The sequence below is a fragment of the Acomys russatus genome, chromosome 10 (assembly GCF_903995435.1).
Source record: "Acomys russatus chromosome 10, mAcoRus1.1, whole genome shotgun sequence".
Lineage (NCBI taxonomy): Eukaryota > Metazoa > Chordata > Mammalia > Rodentia > Muridae > Acomys > Acomys russatus.
Genome location: NC_067146.1, coordinates 68,662,693 through 68,684,872, shown reverse-complemented (window position 1 = coordinate 68,684,872; position 22,180 = coordinate 68,662,693).

Here is a 22,180-nt window from a genome sequence, read left to right as displayed (position 1 = left end):
CTAGAACCTGCAAATACATAGAGTGACTGATATGGTGACACCTGGTCCCCTTTTTCACTCAAGGGTGCCCCATGCTACACTGTCTGTGGATATCCTGGTCTTCCTCCTCTACTCTATGGATTAAGGAGGGCATCAGGAGACTCCTCAGTCCTTGAAAGGTTTGCTTCCTTAGGCAAATGGTGAGAGGATAAAGGAACCACCACAGACTATAAAATCCTGAAAGCCGCACGTTGGGGAAGACTCCCTCCTCCTGTGTTGCTTCCGGCTCTTTTCCTACACATACGAGGGAGGTGCGGGAGGTGCCTGCTGGAGAGACCACAGACTTCAGAAGTAGAGTCCACAGGAAGTCTTGCCAAGAGCTGGAAGGGCTTGGGATGAGGTGTGATTTTTGTGTCACTAGCCCCCACGTAGACTTCCTTTGGGCGTGTCACACATCTGCAGGGGGAGGCCCCACAGGAAAGTTTTATGAACTCTAGGGAGGGACATAAGCGAAGCTCTCAAGCAGCCTATTGCCTGTTTTCTGTATGTATACATACACGTTCATGCAGACATGCATGCATCCCTCTGCTTTCTTCCTTCTTTTTTTTTTTTTCCTTCCTTTCTCTCTCACTCTGTCTTTTCATCCTGTCATTTTGAATCTGGGTTTCTTGATGCCCTAAGTCTCATTAGACTTTGAAACTAGAGCATGGCTTGGCTGATGGCCCATACAAGGGATGTATCACTTTCTGCCTGGACAGTTTTCATGTTCTGACACTCGAGTATTTGGACTTTCCCCTGGGGCCTGTTACCTCTTCTCCAGAATGGTGTTGTTTTCATTATCATCTGGCCAGGTGTCTTTCCCTTTGCATTCCCCTGGTGAGGCTGTCTTTTTCCCCACCTAAATGCTTTCAGAATACTGAGAAGAGTACATCCAGTGTCATCCAACTGGGTCTTTAAAATTAAATTATCAGTGCTTGTTGTATATGAGCGACTAAAAAATTCTAACCTTCCATTGCTGCATGTGGTTCTAAAGTTTTAAGATACTGTTTACAGAGATGATGTTCAAAATGGAGAGACATTCTAATTGGATACCAGACAGCTTGACAAGAAAACAATGTATCTCATTAGCAATGGGATTTCTTCACTGAGGATGCTTGGTCCACACTTGTTCCTAGAACTGGGCCATAGAATCCATGCAATCTTTTTCTTTGGCTTGTGTGGTGGTTTGAACAGGTTTGCCCCCCGCCCCCATAGTGTCATGTGTTTGAATACTTGGTAATAGCGAGTGGCAGTATTAGGACATGTGGCCTTGTTGGAGGTACTGTGTCACTGTGGGAGTGGGGTTTGAGGTTTCTTATGCTCACACACTGTCCAGTGTAGAAATGACATCCCCTTCTGCTGCCTGCAGATTAAGATGTAGAACTTGACTCCTTCTCCAGCACCATGTCTGTCTGCGCACTGCCACGCTTCTCACCATGGTGATAATGGACTAAACCCCTGACACTGTAAGCCAGCCGCAATGACATGATTTCCTTTATTAAAGTTGCCATGCTCATGGTGTCCCTTCACGGCAATAAAGCCCTAACTCAGACAGTTTGGTTTGCTTTGGGTTTAAATTTTTAATGGATTTCGTTATGCTGCCCAGACTGGTCTTAAATTTACAGTCTTCCTACCTAAGACTCCAAGCTTTGAAAGCAACCTTAACAAAGATGCAAGCAAATATTTTGTGGGACTGACAAGCTGATCTTAATATTTATACGGAAATGCAAATCAACTAGAATATATAAGGCATTCTTCAAAAGTAGAGAGCTATGTATGTCAACACTTTTAAAAAATGACCGTAATTAAAATGAATGATATGGCACAAGGAAGCAGCATTGGAGGTCTCCAACAGAAAGTCAGCTACTTGATTTACAGCGGTGCTATTAGTGGGGCACCATGGGAAATTATGGTATTGACAATAAATAGCACAGTGCTCGCTAGATAGCCATCAAAACAGAATGACCAGAGGCAGAGACACCCCCCCCCCCGCCAACAAAATAAACAGATAAAAATAGCAGTTTCAAATTGATAAGAAATGCAAAGAAACAAGACTTCTAGAATCTAAAAGATATCAGCATGTATCTTCAAGACTTTAGGAGTAGAGAAAAAAGTCTTAACAGAAATCCAAGAAAATAGCAACCATGCCTCATGGTCCACACCTTAATCCTAGTACTTGGGATGCAGAGGCAGGCAGATCTCTGTGAGCTGAAGGTTAGTCTGGTCTACAGAGCAAGTCCCAGGACAGCCAATGCTACACAAAGACCCTGCCTCAAAAACAAAAATAAAACAAACCAAAAAAAAAAAAAAAAGCAACCATAAAGAAATGACTGATGAGATAGGTGCCATTAAAATAACCCCCCTCTGAGCATTTCTGGATGCTACATCAGGGACAGTCTACATGTTCCATAGTGAACTGTTTGTAGTACATATGCAGGGATTGTAACCAGTGTGTGTGCTACAAATCACCGGGAAACTATATGGCTCCAAACTATGCAAGAACAGCAGTGCTGTTACAAAAGGCAGGATCTGCATGCTTACATCTCCTAAGTGCTGTGATTGCACTATTGCTTCCAGACTGAATGATGGTTAATGTTATTTGTCAACTTGATTAGACTGAGAGACACCTTGTGAATTATCAAACCATATTTCTGGGTTAAAAAAAAAAAAGGCAGGATCTGCACATCTACATGCATAAAAAAAAGATCCCAAAATGTCTGGGCCTCATGGAAATACAGATTCGAGCCTGCATCTATCTTCTAAGCTGTTCTTATTAAGATAACTTGATAGTATTCCTGCATGTGAGGGTATGGAACTTCCAAATGATGGGCAGATACATTGGTACAGCCACTCTGGAAACATTTTTTGGCAGTTTCTGCTGAAGCCTATTCATCCGTGCTCCATGATTCAGAAATTCTACTCCAAAGTTGACATACAGGGAAAAATGAGCACATATATTGATCAAGAGAAATATGCACAAAGGATCATAACAGTTCAGTTCCCAAAGTAAGAGGAAACTTCAATATTGGTTTCTGCAGTCATGCTGTTCTATAGAATACTATAAAATTATCAAAAAGAGTTGACACATGAATGACTTTTACAGACAGGTTACTGAATGAAAGGACCAAACAAAGCAGTACAGTGTAGTAGGGGAGTATTGTTGTAATACATAATTTGTAAAAGTTTTCAAGTAGGAAAATTTAATCATGTTGGTAGAAGGTCAAGTCATGGTTACAGGGATCCCACCAAGTATGACCACTCAGACACAGTTTATAGCCATTTCCAATCAGCTGCCTGGGATTACACTCAGGTATTTAGGACCCGGTTGTAGCCCTGAACATTTAGAGCAAGCTGCTTTTAAGGACAAAATTCATACCCTAGCTTCTTGCTCTGCTGTTGTATGGGGGGGGGGTGCAGAGTTCACAGTAAAGCAGTTTAATGAAAGCTAAATGGTTAGGTGGAGGGTTAGTTAGGAGGCAGACATTTTAACAGAAGCTAAGATACATTAGCTTGGTCATCTTGATCTCGGGCTCCTAGAATAGAGATGTGTGATTTTCCATGGGATTCTCTCCATCAAGAGATCAAATTTTAGTTAAATCCGAAATGGTTTCAGTAAGAATACAGAGTGGAGGGGCCTCTGCACTGTCTTGCTCTCTCATGTTCCCCACTAGCTCTATGAACATTAGTCAAATAGCTGATGTGTTTTGTTCTAGGGAGATGTAGTTGGTCCTGAGGATAAAAGTAGCCTACTTGGCAATGCAGTTGAGGATGCAGGGTCTCATCATTATCCAAGTCAAAATAAGCGTCGGTGGTCCAACTAATGCTGACAGCAAGAAGGCCAGCCTTGGGGACCAGGTAAACAGACTGAGACTGAAACAAAGACAGAATCTGTTCTCTCTCTCTCTCTCTCTCTCTCTTTTTCTCTCTCTCTCTCTCTCTCTCTCTCTCTCTCTCTCTCTCTCTCTCTCTCTCTCTCTCTCTTTCTCTCTCAGGTTTTTCTGACCATGGCAAGGTTTTTTCGTTTTTTCTAATTATCACTGATTGATTAGCCTAGAAACAGCAAATTTCTCTTAAGACCAGGGACTTTTTTTAGGCTTTGAAGGCCCTTTGCTCAGCCTCAGGCCATCCCAAAGGCTGGCTGCCACAGGTGCAGGCAGAGAGGAGCTTGGATATCTCAGCACTTTCCATTATCCATAGCCAGCAGCATCCAACGACCACCAGAAATCCACACACTTGTTTCTTTGTTGTGGGAATGTGGATTTGCAGGATGACTGAAATGCAGTCATAGTAGGAACATGTCAGATCTCCTTCCTCTAGCTTATAGCCTAAGTATGTGATCTGAGGGATGCACAGCCAAACCTTCTTGCCTGAAACTCTACCCCAGGGCTTAGAGGGTTTCTAAAAGGCTGTTGCCTGTCTTCATTCTTCCTCAGAGGGCAAAGCTATGAGGAGGTCATCTACCCATTGGTGCAGGGTGCTTTGTGAATATTTTTGTCTAAATTCAAGCAGATCTGTCCTATATTTTTGTCTAAATTCCAGCAGATCTGCCCTCTAGGCTTTATCAAACTATGTTGTTGAGTTCTGGGTCTCTGGGAGTAAATACCCAATCTGCTTCACAGAGCCTTTCTGGAAACCCAGCAGGTCCTTGAGTAACCTGGCCTACGTTGAGCAAACTGATAGGGTTTCTACTGCTGCTTCCAATGCTCCCAATTCTCCCAATAATGTCTGGCAAGAAAAGCATCGAACATCTTGTTACCTTAAAACATTCCAACAGGCTGATAGGGGCCTGCAGCTTCCCTGGAGAAGAAAAGGACAGTTCTGGGGTCTTTCAATTATACCAGTCACTGGTAGAGAAGGGAGAAATAAATTGTGAACTGGGAAAAAGTTGAAGTGTAACTTAAGGAACTGCTGTCTTCCTTAGAAGAAACCAGCTCCTTAGAACAGGCAGGTGAGGGAGGCAAGGTATGGAATAGCAAATACTCCTGTATATTCCTCCTGCATGAGACTTCATTATGCTCCATCACACACTAGCTTTTGACATATGTTACAGACACAAGGAAAGTAGGAAAGTTCTACATTAAAATAGGATTGTCTTTACTATGCAGGAGAGGGAGGTGAGAGAGAGAGAGAGAGAGAGAGAGAGAGAGAGAGAGAGAGAGAGAGAGAGAGAGTATAATGTCTACTGTATTCTAAGTAGTTACTTCTTCTTGGTGTACTATATATTTTTACCTTATTTTTGGCATTGTATTTTACTTTTGAGATCTGAACTTCCTTTTCCTGTCTTATTACATTGGCTGCTCTGTACTATTGTGGTACTGGCTTACACTGTAATCATTGGAGTTTTTTGTTTTTTTTTTTTTCTTTTCTTCATTTTCCTGACAATGCTTCTAACACACTAGTCAGTCTGTGTTGCTTTCATTCTCTCACTGACAGTTGAAGCAGCTTCCTAATGGGGTCTACTTAAACTTAAAGCTTCATAATTTGTGTTTGTTGTTTCCATGTTGTTTTGTGGAGGCGGGATTTGGTTCCAATGGAGTTCAAGCTGTTTTCATTATTCTTTCCTGATTTCAAGTAAGATTTAAAGCCTTTAAGCACCAACAGAAGGTGAACAGAAAGAGACTTGGAGTAGCAGAAAGGTCTTTCTCTGGTCATATATTGTTTTTCAGATTCATCTTCAGTAAATGACTACATTTGGGATACCCATATAAAGAGTTTCCTCCAAAGAAATATTTTATAAATACAGTGTTTTATACAGCTCAAAAAAATCACACATGTTTTAAGGTATGGAATAGCAAATACTCCTGTATATTCCTCCTGCATCAGACTTCATTATGCTTCATCACACACTAGCTTTTGACATCTGTTACAGACACAAGGAAAGTAGGAAAGTTCTACATTAAAATAGGATTGTCTTTACTATGCAGGAGAGGGGAGAGAGACAGAGAGAGAGAGACAGAGAGAGAGACACAGAGAGAGAGAGAGACAGAGAGAGAGAGAGACAGGTGCTATGCAGCCCCTCAGTAGTCACCAGAAGCAGAGAATTTCCGCTTATTGAGTGCCTTCACTGTTGGTGTTGCTCAGGGTCCCAGTGAGCTGGCACTGGGCAAGCCATGTGGAGCTTACAGAATCATGTGTGCATCTATCTGCCACTGCAGGTTTGTTACATTTTTCCTTCAGTTGAGTCTGTTGGCAATGTCTGGGTAAAGCCAGATAGCACTTAATTGCAATTAATTCTGGAGTGTCTTGGCAGCGTAGAACTAGCTGAAATGAAAAGCAAGTATATTTATGTGATGAATAATATTAGGACCCAGGGGGGTATTTAGAAGATGGAAAAAAAGAGTGGGTTAATTTTGAACCATTTTCAATTTCCATACCAGTCATTACCCACATTAGTGGATTTATTATGTTCTTTTTCTTTCCCTAATAAGAGGCTTGTAAAACTCAGCGTATCATCAAGCAACATAATAATTACTGTATTTAGGGGCAAATGTTAGATCCTAGACAGAGACCATTTATTATGTCCTGCTCCCTAAAGTTCAACTGAATAGCCATTTTTCTGCTTCCTCATTAATAATTATAATAAGTAAACTGCACAGAAGAGGAGGAAAGAGCTCAGCAAATCAAAACTGAGAAATCTGGAAAGGCCAGGGCACTAAAGCGCCCTGCCATGACTCACGGACCGTGCAAGATATTAGAATTATGATTCTTAATTTTCATGACCGATTTCTAAAGGGAACAAAAAAATGGCACCACATGAATCCACTCAATTAATGAGGGTGCCCAGAGGGAAAGAGTGAAATAAATAACCCCCTGAATCTGCCCTTTGTCACCTCAAACCCCAAGTTGTGGGCCTCCCTAGAGAGCAAGGATTGCAAAACAAAACCTAATGTGACTGGTAATGTGGAGGGTTTGCTAACCTCCTGTCCCTGAAGCCTCTGTGACAACCAGAAAACACTGTGTGATGAAGGCCTCCACTGGCCTTGCTCTTGGTTATGGCAGTGGTCCAAACCACTCACCTCAGAGATCCTTCCTTCCTTCCTTCCTTCCTTCCTTCCCCTTCCTCATCATCTCTTTGTTTCTTTGCTTTTCTTTCTTTTTTCATTCTCTCTGACACCCTCTCTGATTTCCTCTGAGTCTCACTTTGTCTTTGTCAGTCTTTACTTCTTCCTCCCTCCCTCCCTCCCTCCCTCCCTCCTCTCTCTGAGTTTAAACTCTCGCTTGTTTCTTTGGACCTCACTCCACCCTGCTTTTCTTGTTGACTTCCTCTGTATATTACACATTTAACAAACTTATCTCCTGCTATAATTGCAGAAGGTGCAACCAATGCCTAAATTCTAGCACAACACAATTACATGTCAAAGAAACAGTTCTCAGGAACTGAGTAACAAATAATCTATCCCTCCCGTGTGTTTTCCCCTTCCTTCCTTTTTTCTATCCCAAAGTAGAACCAATAGCGTTTTCCTTTTACAGGTATTTTGAGGGGTGTTTAGACACCTTCTGTAAGCATTCCCCAAGGTGAAAGCAATGTGAACTCACTCTTTGTTTTTGAAGGCTTAGAGCATTTGGAAACTTTGGAACAACCACTTAGTGCCAAATCTGCCCTTGATCTTCTCTTTACAGCACATGGGGTTCACACTGCAAGCCAGATTCAGCCCCGCCCCCTCCCGCCCGGGACCTCTGCTGGGGAACACAGGAAGAATTCTCCCGCCTGCAGGGAGTGTTTTCCGGCCAGAATGCATAAACCATAGAGTACATCTCCCGTGGAGTCTGCTGAGAGGAAGCTAATCCATTACCCAGCAGGCGGGCTGGGAAGGACTGGGGGCTGCCTCCAGTGACACAAATGGGAGCCGTATCTGAAAATTTCCCCAAAGCCAGGCTCACTTTCCCCGACAGGTTTTGCATTTCTCAGAAAGCAATGTAAAGGGAGATACAGAACAGAAATGCAAATCTCAACCTTTAAGAAAATATATAAACTCCAAGAATGAATAAGTGCCGTTTATTTCCGTAGTTGCAGAAGAGTCCCATTGGCTAAATTAAGACAAAACCCCAGCTGCAAGACGTCTTTCCACAATGGCCAGATGAAACCAGCCTCCGCAAAAGATGGCCATACTTCAAAGTGCAGCTCAAAAAGGCTTTATCACCCCAGGATTTGACAAGAATCTAGAGAAAGGCAGAGGAAAAGAGGGCGAGTTAGGGCTGCCTTAAAAACAGAAGCCTGGCGGTAGATCCCGAGCTAAGGACCCAGCATCATCACAGACTGAAGCCTGCAGTGCGCCTGCCAGAACCGACTGCGAGCATTTCACATCCATTTGGGGAAAGACAGACCTCCTGTGCTTTTAAAGCCCAGAGCCATTGCAGCAAAGGGGTTATAAAAATGCTGTGGAGGTTGAATTGTCCCTACAAAGCAATGAGGAGGGATTTGGAGGGTATCTGGGCAAATGTTGGGCTCTACCCAGAGCCAGGGGAAATGCTCAAATTGAAGGAGGCCCATCCTTCAGAAAAAAACAGGTGTGTGGTCCTCAGAGGAGCAAATAGAAATGGAACACAAATATGCAAAAGATACCTGAGGACAACGGTAAAGTAAAAAACTAAACCTGCAAAAAAAAAAAAAAAAAAAAAAAAAAGTCACATTTGTCACTTAGGAGACAAGGAGGAAGTGCTGTGAAGCACAGGGGCACAGAGAGAGGATGTTCTCCACAGAGAGACTGCGGGGTAGATCTACACCAGGAAATCTTTTGGAGGCATGCACATCACCAACAGCACTCCACACAGAGGGAGTCTGGCAACGTTTATCAGGATAGGAACGATACATTTATCCTTTGGCCTCCACAGCCCCTCTCCATTAGAGTTCCTGATACAATTGTGCTCTCGTACAGAAGGCAAGCAAGCACACAACAGCAAGTTCTTAACAACAGGAAGCAATCTAGTAAAGCCATTTACAGCAAGTACGAATTATATACATGCGTGCATATACATGGAAAGATGCAGAATAAATTGTAAATAATGATTGCCTCTGGGGAGTGGGACTATTAAAAGCATTTCATTATACTATGTAAAGGTTGAACTATTTTAGGGCATAACTAGGTTATTGTTGAGGAAAAGCGCAAGAAGATGGTGAGTGTGAAGACTGTCACACGCAGGACTTGTGCTTGAGTGGCTGAGAGTTTGGACTTGGGTGAGGTACTGTTCTCTAAGGAGCGTGAGAGGACAAGCTTTACCATGTATGTGTGCTCTTTCCTTCTGGAAAGTCTTTCATAGGAGAAATTTTCCTAGCTCTCGTTTTTTAATGGATGCCATGTGTGGATAGAAATGGTTTCCATGTTCAGAATCCTGCTTAAAGATCGATTTGACTTAAATGTTTTTACCAGCTTTTGTTTCTCCAGAAAAGTATTCATTTTACCAGACGCTGTCACAGAGATGCTTGCCCTGTAGCCGGTTAACATTTCAATGTGCTTCAACAAATATCATCAATTGCCGGCTGCCTTTAATTGATCAGCTAACTCAGAGGATGCCTGCTGTGCGCTCAGCTTGGGAGGATGTTGCCTGGGTTAAAAGGCAAGAGTGATGGCTAGCGGATGGCGGATGGCGAGGGTTCAGGTTTCCATATTGAAACAAGCATTTGATGGAATACTGGACTAAGGCTTTCCACTGAAAACATGGTGTCAGTGTTTTACCAAGGAATAACTCATTTGTCCAAACATCAACCACTGGCAAACCTGGCTGTCTCCCCTGCATAACCGAATGTGGAAATGTTGGAAGCTAAAGAAAAGAAACGGCCTGAAGATAAGTCTGGTATTACAGAGCCAGGAAGAACCAGAGAAAAGCAACAAACGGCAAAGGTGTGTCAACATTTGGCTTGGCCAGGTTTACCAAAAATGGCCCTAGTTCACCACTGTGGTTTCAGGACTAACAATGGCCTGGCCCTTTCTGTCCTCAAAGAGTGCTTACTCTGATGATTATTTACCCTAATGTAGAGTAGATCACTGTGAAGAGCAGGGTGTTAGGCCCCCTGTGACTGGGACTCCCGGGCTGAAATGTGTTTTGACTGGGTTTCTTAAAATTGATTTCATTATAAAAAAAAATAACCTTGCAAATTAATAAAAAAAAAAATCACACATCAAAATTAACCTCACTGGAAGATTATACAACTCAACGCAAGTCCTTTACTTATGAACTGCCCAGTGCCTCTACCTCTATTTATGTTGTGGTTGCAAATAACCCTGTATGCCGCACTGCTGACGTCTCTAGATTCGCCTGGGTTTGGGGGCCCTCTAAAACTCCTATATAAAGTAGAAACCAGCACCTGGCACTATAAAATGTTTGCATCCAACACAGACTGCTTGTTGTCATTGCCATCCTTGTAGTTGTGGTGTTTTGGAAATAAGTGTCACAACTGCAAATTAAAGGCACAAAACTCTGAAAATGAAAACCGTGATGATTGCATTGGCGATGCACCACATATTATTTTGGAACATCCGTTCTCCGTGAGCTACACAGCTTCGACACCAGACTGCCTCAGTCAAGACAAAACATAAGAGAGAATGGGCGTGTGGGTGGCAACCCATCTAGCCCGGCAGTTCTCAACCTTCCTAAGGCTGTGACCTTTTAATATAGCTCCTCATGTTGTGGTGACTCCCAACCATGAAATTATTTTCATTGCTACTCCACAACTGTAATGTTGCTGCTGTTGTGGATTGTAATGTAAACAGCGGATATTTCCAGTTGTCTTAAGGGATCCCTGTGAAAGGGTTGGTCAACCTCCAAACAGGTCCCACCCTACAGGTTGATCTAACCACGATCTATAGTTAATGTGAAACAACGAGGTTTGAGGAGGTGATGGCCCCAACAAGATGATGTCTAACTAACGAAACAGCTTGGCAGGCTTTGCTTAGATTGGATAGCTCTTGGGGTGGAAAGACAGCTCGGTCCTTAAAGTTCTTACTGTGCAAGTTTGAGAACTGCAGCTTGGGTGCCCAGAATTCACATAAATGCTGTGTGTGAGTAGGGGGCCTACCAATGAATCCATCCTCAAAGGGCGTGCAAGGCATCCTCAGAGAAAGGTAGCTAGCAAGACTAGCCATATCGGTGAGCTCGGGATTTAATTAAGAGACCCTGCCTCAGTGAGTAAGGCAGAAGGTGGAGGCTGATTCCCATTATCACCCTCAGCCCTCTCCGTGAACACATATGTGTACATATGCACGGGTGCACATGAACACACCCAGGAGGAAAATGGAAAAAGAAAAGAAAGAGAAAGCAAGTAACAGCTCTCAGCAACAGATTTTAAAATATTCTTTTTCTTTTCTTGCTATTCTTTTTTTTTTTCCTTTTTGTGGGTATATTCATAACTTGTCTTCAGAAAGCCCACCTCAGGAGAGAGGACTGCTTGCTCTGAAGCAGCTCTCTTGTCATCCTTTGTTGTTTTAAGCCCAGCCTAACCTGTGGCTATCTCTGCAGCCTTGCAGGATCATCAGAGCCTTTGATGGGGGAGAGTCGCGTGTCCTGCTGTCTTCCGGTAGGGAAATGTGCAGTGCATGAGCACGGCTCACCTGTTTCCAGTGGACACCTGGATTTCATCAAAAGGCAGGGCATAAGTGTCCTGGTCCCCTGGCTACCCTGCTTCCCGTGGCGGAAGATTGTCATAAGCCTACAGGTCTCATAGTAAAACACGACAGATCTGTGCTTCTCTGAGGGACGGAGTTTGCATCACTGTCAATAAAAGGTGGCTATTTAGGCTGTAAACAATGTATTTGAGGCTAAAATCATAGGCATTGTATCCAAAACTTGACATTCTAAAGTTTTTACCCACACTACGTTTAACATCCAGTGCAGGGGATGGAGGGACTATACGTGGCTTGAGAGCACTTGCTGCTCTTATGAAGGACCAGAGTTTGTTTCCCAGCACCCACACTGGGAGATTCACAACTACCTGTCACTCCAGTTCCTGGGGGTCTGGTACTCTCTTCTGGCCTCTATGGGCATTTGCACACGTGTGTCCTTGCACACGGAGCCACGCATATATGTGTGGCAGGGGAGAGATGAAGATGTCCTGGAGGTACACTTTGTCTCTCAATCTATCAGACTGTTGAAAACAGTGGGGCTCCAAGAAATGGAAAGTCTCCGATGAAATTCATGCTGGGAGAAAGAAACAGAGGGAACTCATTTCTCAGAAAGAGATTTCACAGAGTTCTAACAGCTTGTCAGATCACCTTATGAGAAGAAATTGTGACCAGGATAATAATGAACCATTGTTTGGTGGGACCACACCATGCTTCAGACTGCTTAGATGTGTGTACCATTGGCTTTCTATTTAAACTCTGACCTCTAGGACCCTGAAGACATGGGAGGGTTGCTGGAAAGCTTTGTCTCTCTTCCTAATGTGATTGCATCAAATAGATCTCCTTTTTATAGTCTCCAGTTTTAATTGCTTTACAAATGAAGACAGGAGGCTGGACCTGACTTGGAACATGGGCTGTGACTCTCCAACTTTGATAAACCATGGTAAAATACATATTTAAAAGAACCTTTTGTTTTATTGCTTTCTTTTATAGGAATCACTCAAGCATGCCTCTATACTGTATCCTGTTGTTTTTGTACCCGTAACAACCTACCAAGAATTAGCTCCAAATTGTTAGCTGGAGGGAGAAAATCTGGTTAGCAGAGCAGAATTTGATGTTACTGATGTCTAGATTTTTGGCTTTCTCTGATGGTTCATTGACCCGTAATCTTGGTCTTATGACAGTACTGCCAATGGGCTCATTTGGGTTAAAATAAGCAAACAGAAACACTGAAGCAGTGTGTCTCTATTCTTTTTTTTTTTTAAGATTTATTTATTTATCACATACACAGTGTTCTTCTTGCATGTACCCCTGCACATCAGAAGAGGGCACCAGATCCCATTATAGATGGTTATGAACCACCATGTGGTTGCTGGGAATTGAAATCAGGACCTCTGGAAGAGCAGACAATGCTCTTAACCACTGAGCCATCTCTCCAGCCCATGTCTCTGTTCTTAAGTCAAGTATGGGAAAAATGATTTTAAAATGTATACACGTGGAAAAAGATGGAAACCATAAAGGCATATTTTTTTATAACATCATTCCTGTCTCCTTTTATTACTTATCATTTCTGAGAATTTAATAGGAAACTGGGACAGAGGGGAGGACATCCTATTGGGACTCTAGATGGGAGAATAGCAAAGTAGAAGGATCCAGAGGGTCCTAGAAACCTACAAGAAGAACATATGATAGGCAGATTTGGGCCCAGGGGTCCTGCTCAAACTATGGCACCAGCCAAGGACAATACAGGCAGTAAACTTTAAACCCCTACCCAGATCTAGCCAATGGACAGGACATTCTCCACAGTTGAGTGGAGAGTGGGATATGACTTTCTCACGTACTCTGGTGCCTCATATTTGACCATGTCCTCTGGAGGGGGAGACCTGGTGGCACTGAGAGGAAGGACAGCAGGTTACCAAGAAGAGACTTGATACCCTATGAGCATATACAGGGGGAGGAAGTCCCCCTCAGCCACAGTCATAGGGGAGGGGAGTAAGGGGAAAATGGGAGGGAGGGAAGAATGGGAGGATACAAGGGATGGGATAACCATTGACATGTAACAAGAATAAATTAATAATAATAAAAAAAATAGTTCACCAAGACCTAGAAAGACAAGTGTCACATGCTTTCATTCATATGTGGAACTTAGCATCAAATCTTTAGATTTGTGTGTTTTAACATAGAGTACCTACAGAATACAGAAAAGTATAAAGTGACCATTGATGGGGAGGGGGAGGATCTTAGGTGAGGGGGACAGAAGAATACAGGTGATAAGAAGGGGAAAGAGGTGATAATGGGGAGTGAGGTTTAAGTGAGGAGAAAGAGGGGAGAGTGGTTTAGAGCACAGAGTGAGAAAAGAGATAACTAACACTAAGGGTGTTTGAAAAGGTCATGTGGAAATATCATTACGAAGCTTCTTAAATGTCTACATATCCATATATATTACACACTCATAAAGAATTTAATTGCAGCTATCCCATACAGCAGAGATGGTTGTCCCAGAAGCCACAGGCTTCCGGATGAAGAGGCAGCGTCAGGCATGGGATACCTCCCTTCCAGTAGTTAATCATGTGTGTCCTAGCTCAATCCCCAAAACAGTGTGAGCTATTGCTATTGCTTCTGGTTTCCCACCAGAAATCAATGGTAAGACATTACTGCTGAGGACATTATACAGACTTTGGTGACAAGACATGGAGAAATCAAGTTGGTACCAACCAGAAAGCTTTCTCTCTGATGACTAGCTTTCATAGAGGAAATTGGAAGGTGTCATATGGGGTACTGTGGAGGGATGAGTCACCAACAGCTGTGAAGCCTGTGAACTGTAGCAATGGCTAACTGTACAGGATATGTCCATAGGTGCAGTGCTGGCATAAACGCTGTGAGGGTTACCAGTCACTTTCTGACTGGATTTAAGGCTTACTCCACAGGGCAAAATGCATGCCTGGTACTATAAATATGACTAAGAACCTGGTTGTGGAGCTCAAAGGAGGACCCAGGGGTGCATGCACTACCATTATTTTGTTAAGTGGGCATAGTTGCAAACTGCCTTCTAAATTCATACATCTCCCACTACTTCCAGATGAGTGCAGCTTTCAGACCTCATGAGGGAAGTTTCTCTGTGCAATAGATGGCTAATGCAGAAATCCACACCCGGTCAAAGTGCAGAGAACAAGCCTCAGTGGAGTGCTCAGCCACAGATGGGACATATACGTCACACACCCTTCTCAAGGCTTAGGGGCCATCATGGAAGAAGGTGTGGAAAAATGGCACAAGCCAGAAGCCTGAAGGAAACCAAAGCAGAGCAGTGTCTTTTGGACATGACAGCTTGCTGTGCTCATGAACTCACAGCAGTTGTGGTTGCCAGCACCAGAACAAGCCAGTCAACATTCCAGCCCAGCATGGGGAGGGGCTGAGGAGTAGCCCCCCACCCCACCCAGCTGAGGAGCAACCACAAACCAATGGCTTCTGCAAAGGCAGAGTCAGTTTGTGGGCCCAGGTAGGTCAACCACACTCCAGTGGGTGGTCCCACATTCAGAAGTGTAAACTGTTGGGTTGTTTTTGTTCTGTTTTGTTTTGTTTTGTTTTTGTTTTTTTAAAGAGAGGCATTAATCAATCTGGGAGAGGTTGAGGAGCTGAGGTGGATCCAGTAGGAGTTGGGCTGAGGAGTAAAGATGAGTAAGGTCAAAATACACTGTATACGTGTGTGGAATTCTCAAAGAAGTAATAATATTATGGTTTGGTGTTTGTTTTAAAGCTTCCTTTAAAGGGCCCTTCAAGGTATGGTTAATACGCTGCTAACCAATTAGAGTTGGAGCTTGAGCAGTGGCCAAAGGTGGCAGAAGAAATGTCCTTGGCACAGATGCATTGACTGTTGGCTCATCCTAGGCAGTGGGAAGCCAACATCTCCTATTGGTGATAAAGGCACTTCGTGAGCACACCAGTGGTCACTGAATGGAATTCAATGGAAAGAAACTGCTTGGCAGAGGTACGGAGGTGGGGGTGGATGGGGAGTGGAGGGTTGGGGGGTGGCAGCAGAGCTTGTGCTTTCTACTGCTTCATGTTATGACCACCTCTGGTTAGTTTAAGGTTTAAAAAAAAAAAAAAAAAAAACTAAGCAAGACTCTATGTGGCATTTCATTCAAGTAGAAGATTTTCTGCTGGAAGGAACCTCAGAGATGAGCTCAGTTGAACCGCCGCAGCAGTTGGGAAATGGCTTGCATACGGTCAGAGCAAGAAAGAGAATGAACGGCGCAGCGGTTCACAGAGGTCTAAGGAGAAGGTAGAAAGCCTGCTGGAGCCCGAGACTGCTCAGTGCCCTGCGGTGACTGCTCTTGGAACTAGAATGGAGGTGCTGTAAGTTCATGAATGCTTTGTCATGTCCTGGGAAGAAGGCAGCATCGCACTCACCACACTTCGCCTCCTTCTGCCTCCTCTTCTACAGACTCAGTGTGTTTGTGGGGGGCGGGGGGAGTGGTGTATAGAGATGTCCCATTTAGAGCTGAGTTTCCAGTCTCTAATGCACAGCACTTTCACCCTTTATACATCTCTACATTGACTTCCATCCACAGCAAAAAAAACCCAAAATAAATAAATACAGAAACAAAAACAAATAAACAAAAAGCTTCTCTGACTGATTGAGAACAGCCCGTGTTTATGGATAGAATCACATTAGAAGGCACTTTGACCTCACAAAGACATGCACAGGATCAAGCCAGTCAGGATCCCAGCGTTGGTGAGGAAGGTGCTCTCTAGACCCCCACCCCTTACTGAGCAGCTATGGCAGTTGACAGCTGTGGGGTAGGGAGTGTGCTTTTTCTTGAGGGCATCCCCCACTGGTAGGCGTCCCATGCTCCAGTGGGTTGTCTCACAGCCATGCACATACAAGCAGCACTAATTTAACTTAGTAGGTTAAAGAAAAAAGACCTGAAGTTGACATGTTGGGGGGATATGGATGTGGGGGGGGGCAGCGATTCGAGGTGGGCAAGGGAGTGGAGACGATCATATTTTATTTTATATGTGTCTGAAATCCTCAGAGTAAATAAAATCATAATTTAAAAAGAGTGTAGTGTGAAGAAGCTCGTTAGAAAGGTATGGTGCATAACACGGTGGAAGAATTCTGGAGCCTCTGGCTACTGATAGCTCAGGAGACCTCTTTCAGTGGCTAGGCAAAACATGTGAAACCCCACAGCATCAAACACCAAGGCCCGTGGTCACTTCACTACTGCACGTAGGGAAGAGGTTCCATTAATTTATAAAGATAGTGGAGCTGAGCTAAAGATGAGAAAGCCCAGAGGACTTGCCAGCAGTGTAAAACAGATCTGCCAGCAAATCAAATAAGAAGGTCGCCTGCGTCGTGGGCTATACGATTGACATCACCTTTGCTCTTATCCCGTGATGTGCTGCCTTGCCACCAGCTCGATGGCAGCGTGGCCAATTGCAGAGGAAGCTTCAGTGCCTAAAAACTCAGTCATGGTATGCAAACATATGTTTGTTTTAATTCCAAGTGTGGGATATGGGGCTGCCCTAGCTTGTCCACAGCTGTTAGCTATGATTGCCTTGAGAGGGGCGCGATCTTTGCCAGCAGCAGGTGGTTTAATTCTGGGGACTCTGAGAGGATATAAATGTCAGAGCCCTAAGAGGAAAAGAACTCTGAGAAGGAAGAAGGCTGCTGCTCCCTGAGCTGTTGCTGCCTCACCTTCTGCTGTGTTTGCTGTTGCTGGTTTGCTGGACTGCTAGATATTCCGATGGCTAAGGTTGGTGTTGCCCCAAAGAACCTGACGACCCCAACCAGCCAGAAGTAGTAAAAAGACCTATGTCCCTTCTCCCAACTAACCTTTTTTCTCTCCTACTTAGTGTTGATGGGTTGGAAGGAAGGTAGAGATGTAAGAAATACAATTAAGTAGATAAAAGTTTTTCTACAAGTGGTGCCCACAGCTAGGCCTTGGAATGATGGAAAATGTTTGGGTTCTAATGCAGTAGAGGAGACAGCAGGGTATGAAGGAATGAATATACTGTTTTGGGATAAGAGCGAAAGGTTTACAATGGCTGCTGCCACTGGGTTCTCACCTGCTTTGCTCCTAGAGGAGATTTTCTGTTTTCTCTTGGTCTTCTTTCTGTATTCCATTTCAAAAAAAGGTTGGGAGAATGGTTGACCGATTGGAAAAGCTGAGAGTAGATATGGAGGGATATGAGAAACAAAATATGGCTAAAGTAGGAAAATCTGAAGTGTCACTCATTTCCCTCATTTTTTGAAAGGATTGCAGAGTTGGCTATACCATTAGAGACTCTGTGGGCAGAGATGGGAGCACTTGGGAAGTGAGCATCACCACTAGAAAGGGAAGAACAGAGGGTTCAGGCCTGGTAACTGAGAGCCCAAGCTTCCTGCAATTGCTGCCCTGCCCTGCTCATCACACTTTCAGTGTCAACTTCCCACAGGCCTTGTGTGGGTCAGGGACCCAAGAGGAGCAGAAAGCTGTACAGGGCAAAAGGGTTACAGAGAAACAGCCCATTTTGAGAGAAAGGGTAAATCGAGCTGACTGAACTGCCAGAGGAGCAGCCTAGGGTTACGAGTTTGCCAGAGTTAGCTTTCTCAGTTGCCGCCAAAAGCCTTAGATATCAAAATGCTCAGTGCTTCAATTGCGGTCTAAGTTTGGTCACTTGAAAAGAAGTTGTGACCAAGCTGCTAAAAACCTCAGAGGTCAAAATGGCTGGTGTGTTAAATTGGAGAAACATAGAACTTTCTACCAGAGAATCAACTGAGCTGCTTCTGGCAGCACTGGGTTCTGGGGAGGAATGTCTACGCTTCCTGGGGTTTGTAGATGGCTGTGGTCAAAGGAGTCGTTTACCTAGTGAATGCAGGCCCAAGGGGGACATATGACCTAACCTCTTGCCATTAGGAAGCAGCTTTGGAGTCCTAGCTCGAGGCTGAGCAACAGAGCCACTGCAGACAAGAGCGGCCGAGAGTTACCAGGTTATAGAAGAAACTATTGATCCAAAAGGTGTTTGGTTCGTTGATAATCTCCTTTTAAGAAAGCAACAACAAGTCTCATTCAATCAGAGAAAATGTCAGGGTTTTTTTTTTTTCAGACTGAAAGGGGAAAAGGTAATGGAAGTTTTGGTGTCTTTAAAAACTCAGTTATGCTATGTAAACACATTTTTGTTTTAATCCCACGTGTGAGATATGGGGCTGATTCAGCTTGTCCACAGAAGCAAACTATTTGCCTCATAAAGGCTCTGAGAAGGGGCTCTTTGCCAGCTGCAGATAGTTTAATTCTGAGGACTCTGGAAAGGGAATAAATGCCCGGGGGTGGGGGTGTGTAGTGGGAAAGAGGAGGGGGGAGGCACAGAGGGGAGGGGGAAGTTCTGAGAAAAAAAGGAAGAAGCCTGATGGCACTCGCCCATGGCTGCTCCTCGTTGCTGTTGATGCATTTTGACAAAAAGAAGTCGGAGACGTCCTGAAATGAAGAATGGACTTGCCCCAAGGCACCCAACAAGCCTAAACAGCAGGAAGTGGTCTAAGAGAGCTATGCCCCCTCCCCTCCCCACTAACCTTCTTTCCTACTTAGTGTTGCGGGGTTGGTAGGGAGAAAGAGTTATAAAAAGAACCCGGTTTAAAAAAAAAAAAAAAAAAAAAAAAAGTTCTTTAAAAAGCACCTACAGCCAACTGACCTCCAAACTGTAGGTCAATAGAAGCCTTCTTAACTGCCTGTGACATTGCAGAGTGCGTTACATGACAGATAGGAACAGCCCACTGCCCTGATCTATTTTCCTCTTCACGTAAGACTGCTAATGCAGGAGCCCCACTCTCATGACTTCACCTAACTGTAAGTACCTCACAACAGCCCCATCTGGTACCATCAACATATGAATGTAGAGATTAAATTCCCTACACATAAAATTTTGGGGATACATGCAAAAAACAAAAACAAAAAAAAAGGAAGGAAGGAAGAAAAGAAAAGAAAAGCATCCAGCAGCTGGGGCTGATCTTAGCAGAACATTGTAGAACTAGAACCAGTGATGGTTCTTGCCAGGCAGAGATCAGAGGTGCCATGTGCTTCGACCAGCCACCACAATACACACGAACAGAGTGATTGAAAAGACATTGGTTGATGTTTGTAAGCCTAGTAAGTTTAATTAGAATTACTTCGGTATTGCAATTGCATTAGAAAATAATTTGACAGTATTTACTCTGTCTGAGCATCTGGGCATCCAATTATCTAGCAAATCAAATTAAGTTTCGTGTGTGTGTGTGTGTGTGTGTGTGTGTGTGTGTGTGTGTGTGTGTGTGTGTGTGCATGAAACATGGGGTTTTAATGATTAGAATGCTCGTATGAGGCCCAAACTGGAAACAACCCAGATATCCGCTCATAGTTAAAAAAAAAAAAAAAAATGATGTGCTGTAGGGTGCAAGCGAAGGCCTGAGCAGGTGAAACTTGGAGAGACTGTGTATTGACATGAGCTGTCCATGCCAAGAACCAAGGCACTGGGCCCATGGGAATTTGGCAAAGCCTTTCCCTCCACGGGTCAGACTTGGACCCTGCAAAGCCTTCTTTCTTTGGTCCAGTTATGAGTGTTTACTAGTGTGTGCAAAAACAGGCAACTGCAGCTCTGGATGTTTCAACATGAGACTGTGCATCTACAGAGACCTCCTACTGAGACTAGCTGAAGTGCTGAGGTTCTCCTGTCCCAGCAGTAATGGGTGAGGGTCCATCGGAGTGCGCACAGCCCACCCGACCCCAGCTTTTCTGTCCCTGTGTCCGCACCTGTCCTTTCTCCATCCCTTCACAACCCCAGTCAGGTTCCTAGATCCAAGCTGTGCACACCATGGCAACGTACTGTGGGACATTAAATGAGTTTCTATTCAGAACGAAGTCTAACCAGAGCAGTGCCCTCCCAGGAACTTCATTCATCAGATACAAAAGCTGAGCTGAGCTGTTAGAAGTTGATTCTGTTTCTCTTTGGAGTGGAGTTTTGGTGAGGCTTGGGGACCCTTTGCAGTGTCAGGAATTCTCCATTTCTCGACCCAGGATTAGCTACCGTGGGGCATTCACTGTAGAAAATGTATCGTGCTATGTACTCTCATTTCTGTGTCTATGCTATACTTCCCTCCAGTGTTTTTTAATTTAAAACTAATTATCCCCCAGGAACCCACAGGCCCCTCCAACAAAGGAAGCAAGTGGGCTAACTGCAGATCTTTACCCTCTCCCTCAGCTCCTCCAAAACCAGTCCCCGCCTTATTCCCAGCCTCATCCTTGCTGCACCGTCGCCAGCGGCTCACACAGAGCTTCCTCCCCTAACTTTCTCTCCTCCACTAATTGCTTTATCCCAGTTTCCAATCAACGGGGCATTGCCTAGGAACTTGCAGGTCACTCTGGCCAGGGAAGTGGGTAGGCTAAATACAGATCTTTCACCTCTCCCTCCATCCCTCCAAGTCCACCCCCATGCCCTGCCCAGTCTCAGATCTGTAGCAGAGAAAGCATTGTGGTCTCTGACTCTCTGCCTCCATTCCCCAAGGACAAAGAGGATCCTGCTGGAATACCCTGTTTTCCTCCCTCCTGTGGACATACTCAACCCCTCTCTAGCCCGTCCGGATTCCTAAGCGTCAGCTACCGATATATAGAAACACACTTATCTGGAACCCCCCAGTGGCCACACCTATCAGGATCCCAAAAAAAATTATCTACCAGGCAACACACAGCCACCACACTCTTAAGAACCAGAGGCAAAACAGAAACCAAGGAACAAAACACGCATCCCACAAAGACAAGATCAGATATTAGCATCTACAATCACAATTTTCCTAAACCCACATGCCTAGATGCCAGCAGAGAAATGTCATTGATAATAGTCAGGACAGTATATGCCCACTCAATCTCAGCAATCCTACCACTAAGGCCCTGAGTACTGCAGCATGGCTGAAGCACAAGAAAACAGCCTTAAAATAGCTTTTGTGAATATTATATGTTCTTAAAGAGAAAATTAAGTCTCTTAATGAAATCACGAACAAAGTAGAAGAAAATAAACAAAAGAGTTTATGATCTGAAAATAGAAATAGAATAATTAAAGAACTCCAAACTGTGGGAAATCTGGAAATGAAAAGCTTAGGACCTGAAGCAGGAACGTCACTGGCAAGCCTCACTAACAGAACATGAGAGACGGAAGAGAGAATCCTGGGCATTGAAGACATGACTGAAGAAATGGATACCCTAATCAGAGAAAACGTTAAATCGAAAAGATTCCTCATGCAAGACATCCAGAAAATCTGGGATACTACAGAAGGACAAAAATCTATAAATAATAGGAATAGAGGGAGAAGAATAAATCTAGGTCAAAGGCACTGGAAATATTTTCAGCAAAATCATAAAAAAAAAATTATTTCCCTATCATAATGAAGGAGATGCCTACCAAAGTACAAGAAGCATACAGAACACCAAATAGACTGGACCAGAAAACAGATTCCTCTCAGCACATAATAAGCAAAACACTAAATATACAGAACAAAGAAAAATTATTATAAGCTGAAGGGAGAAAAAAAAAAAACCAAGTAGCATATAAAGGCAGACCTATTAGAATAACATCTGGCTTCTCAATAGAGACTCTAAAAGCCA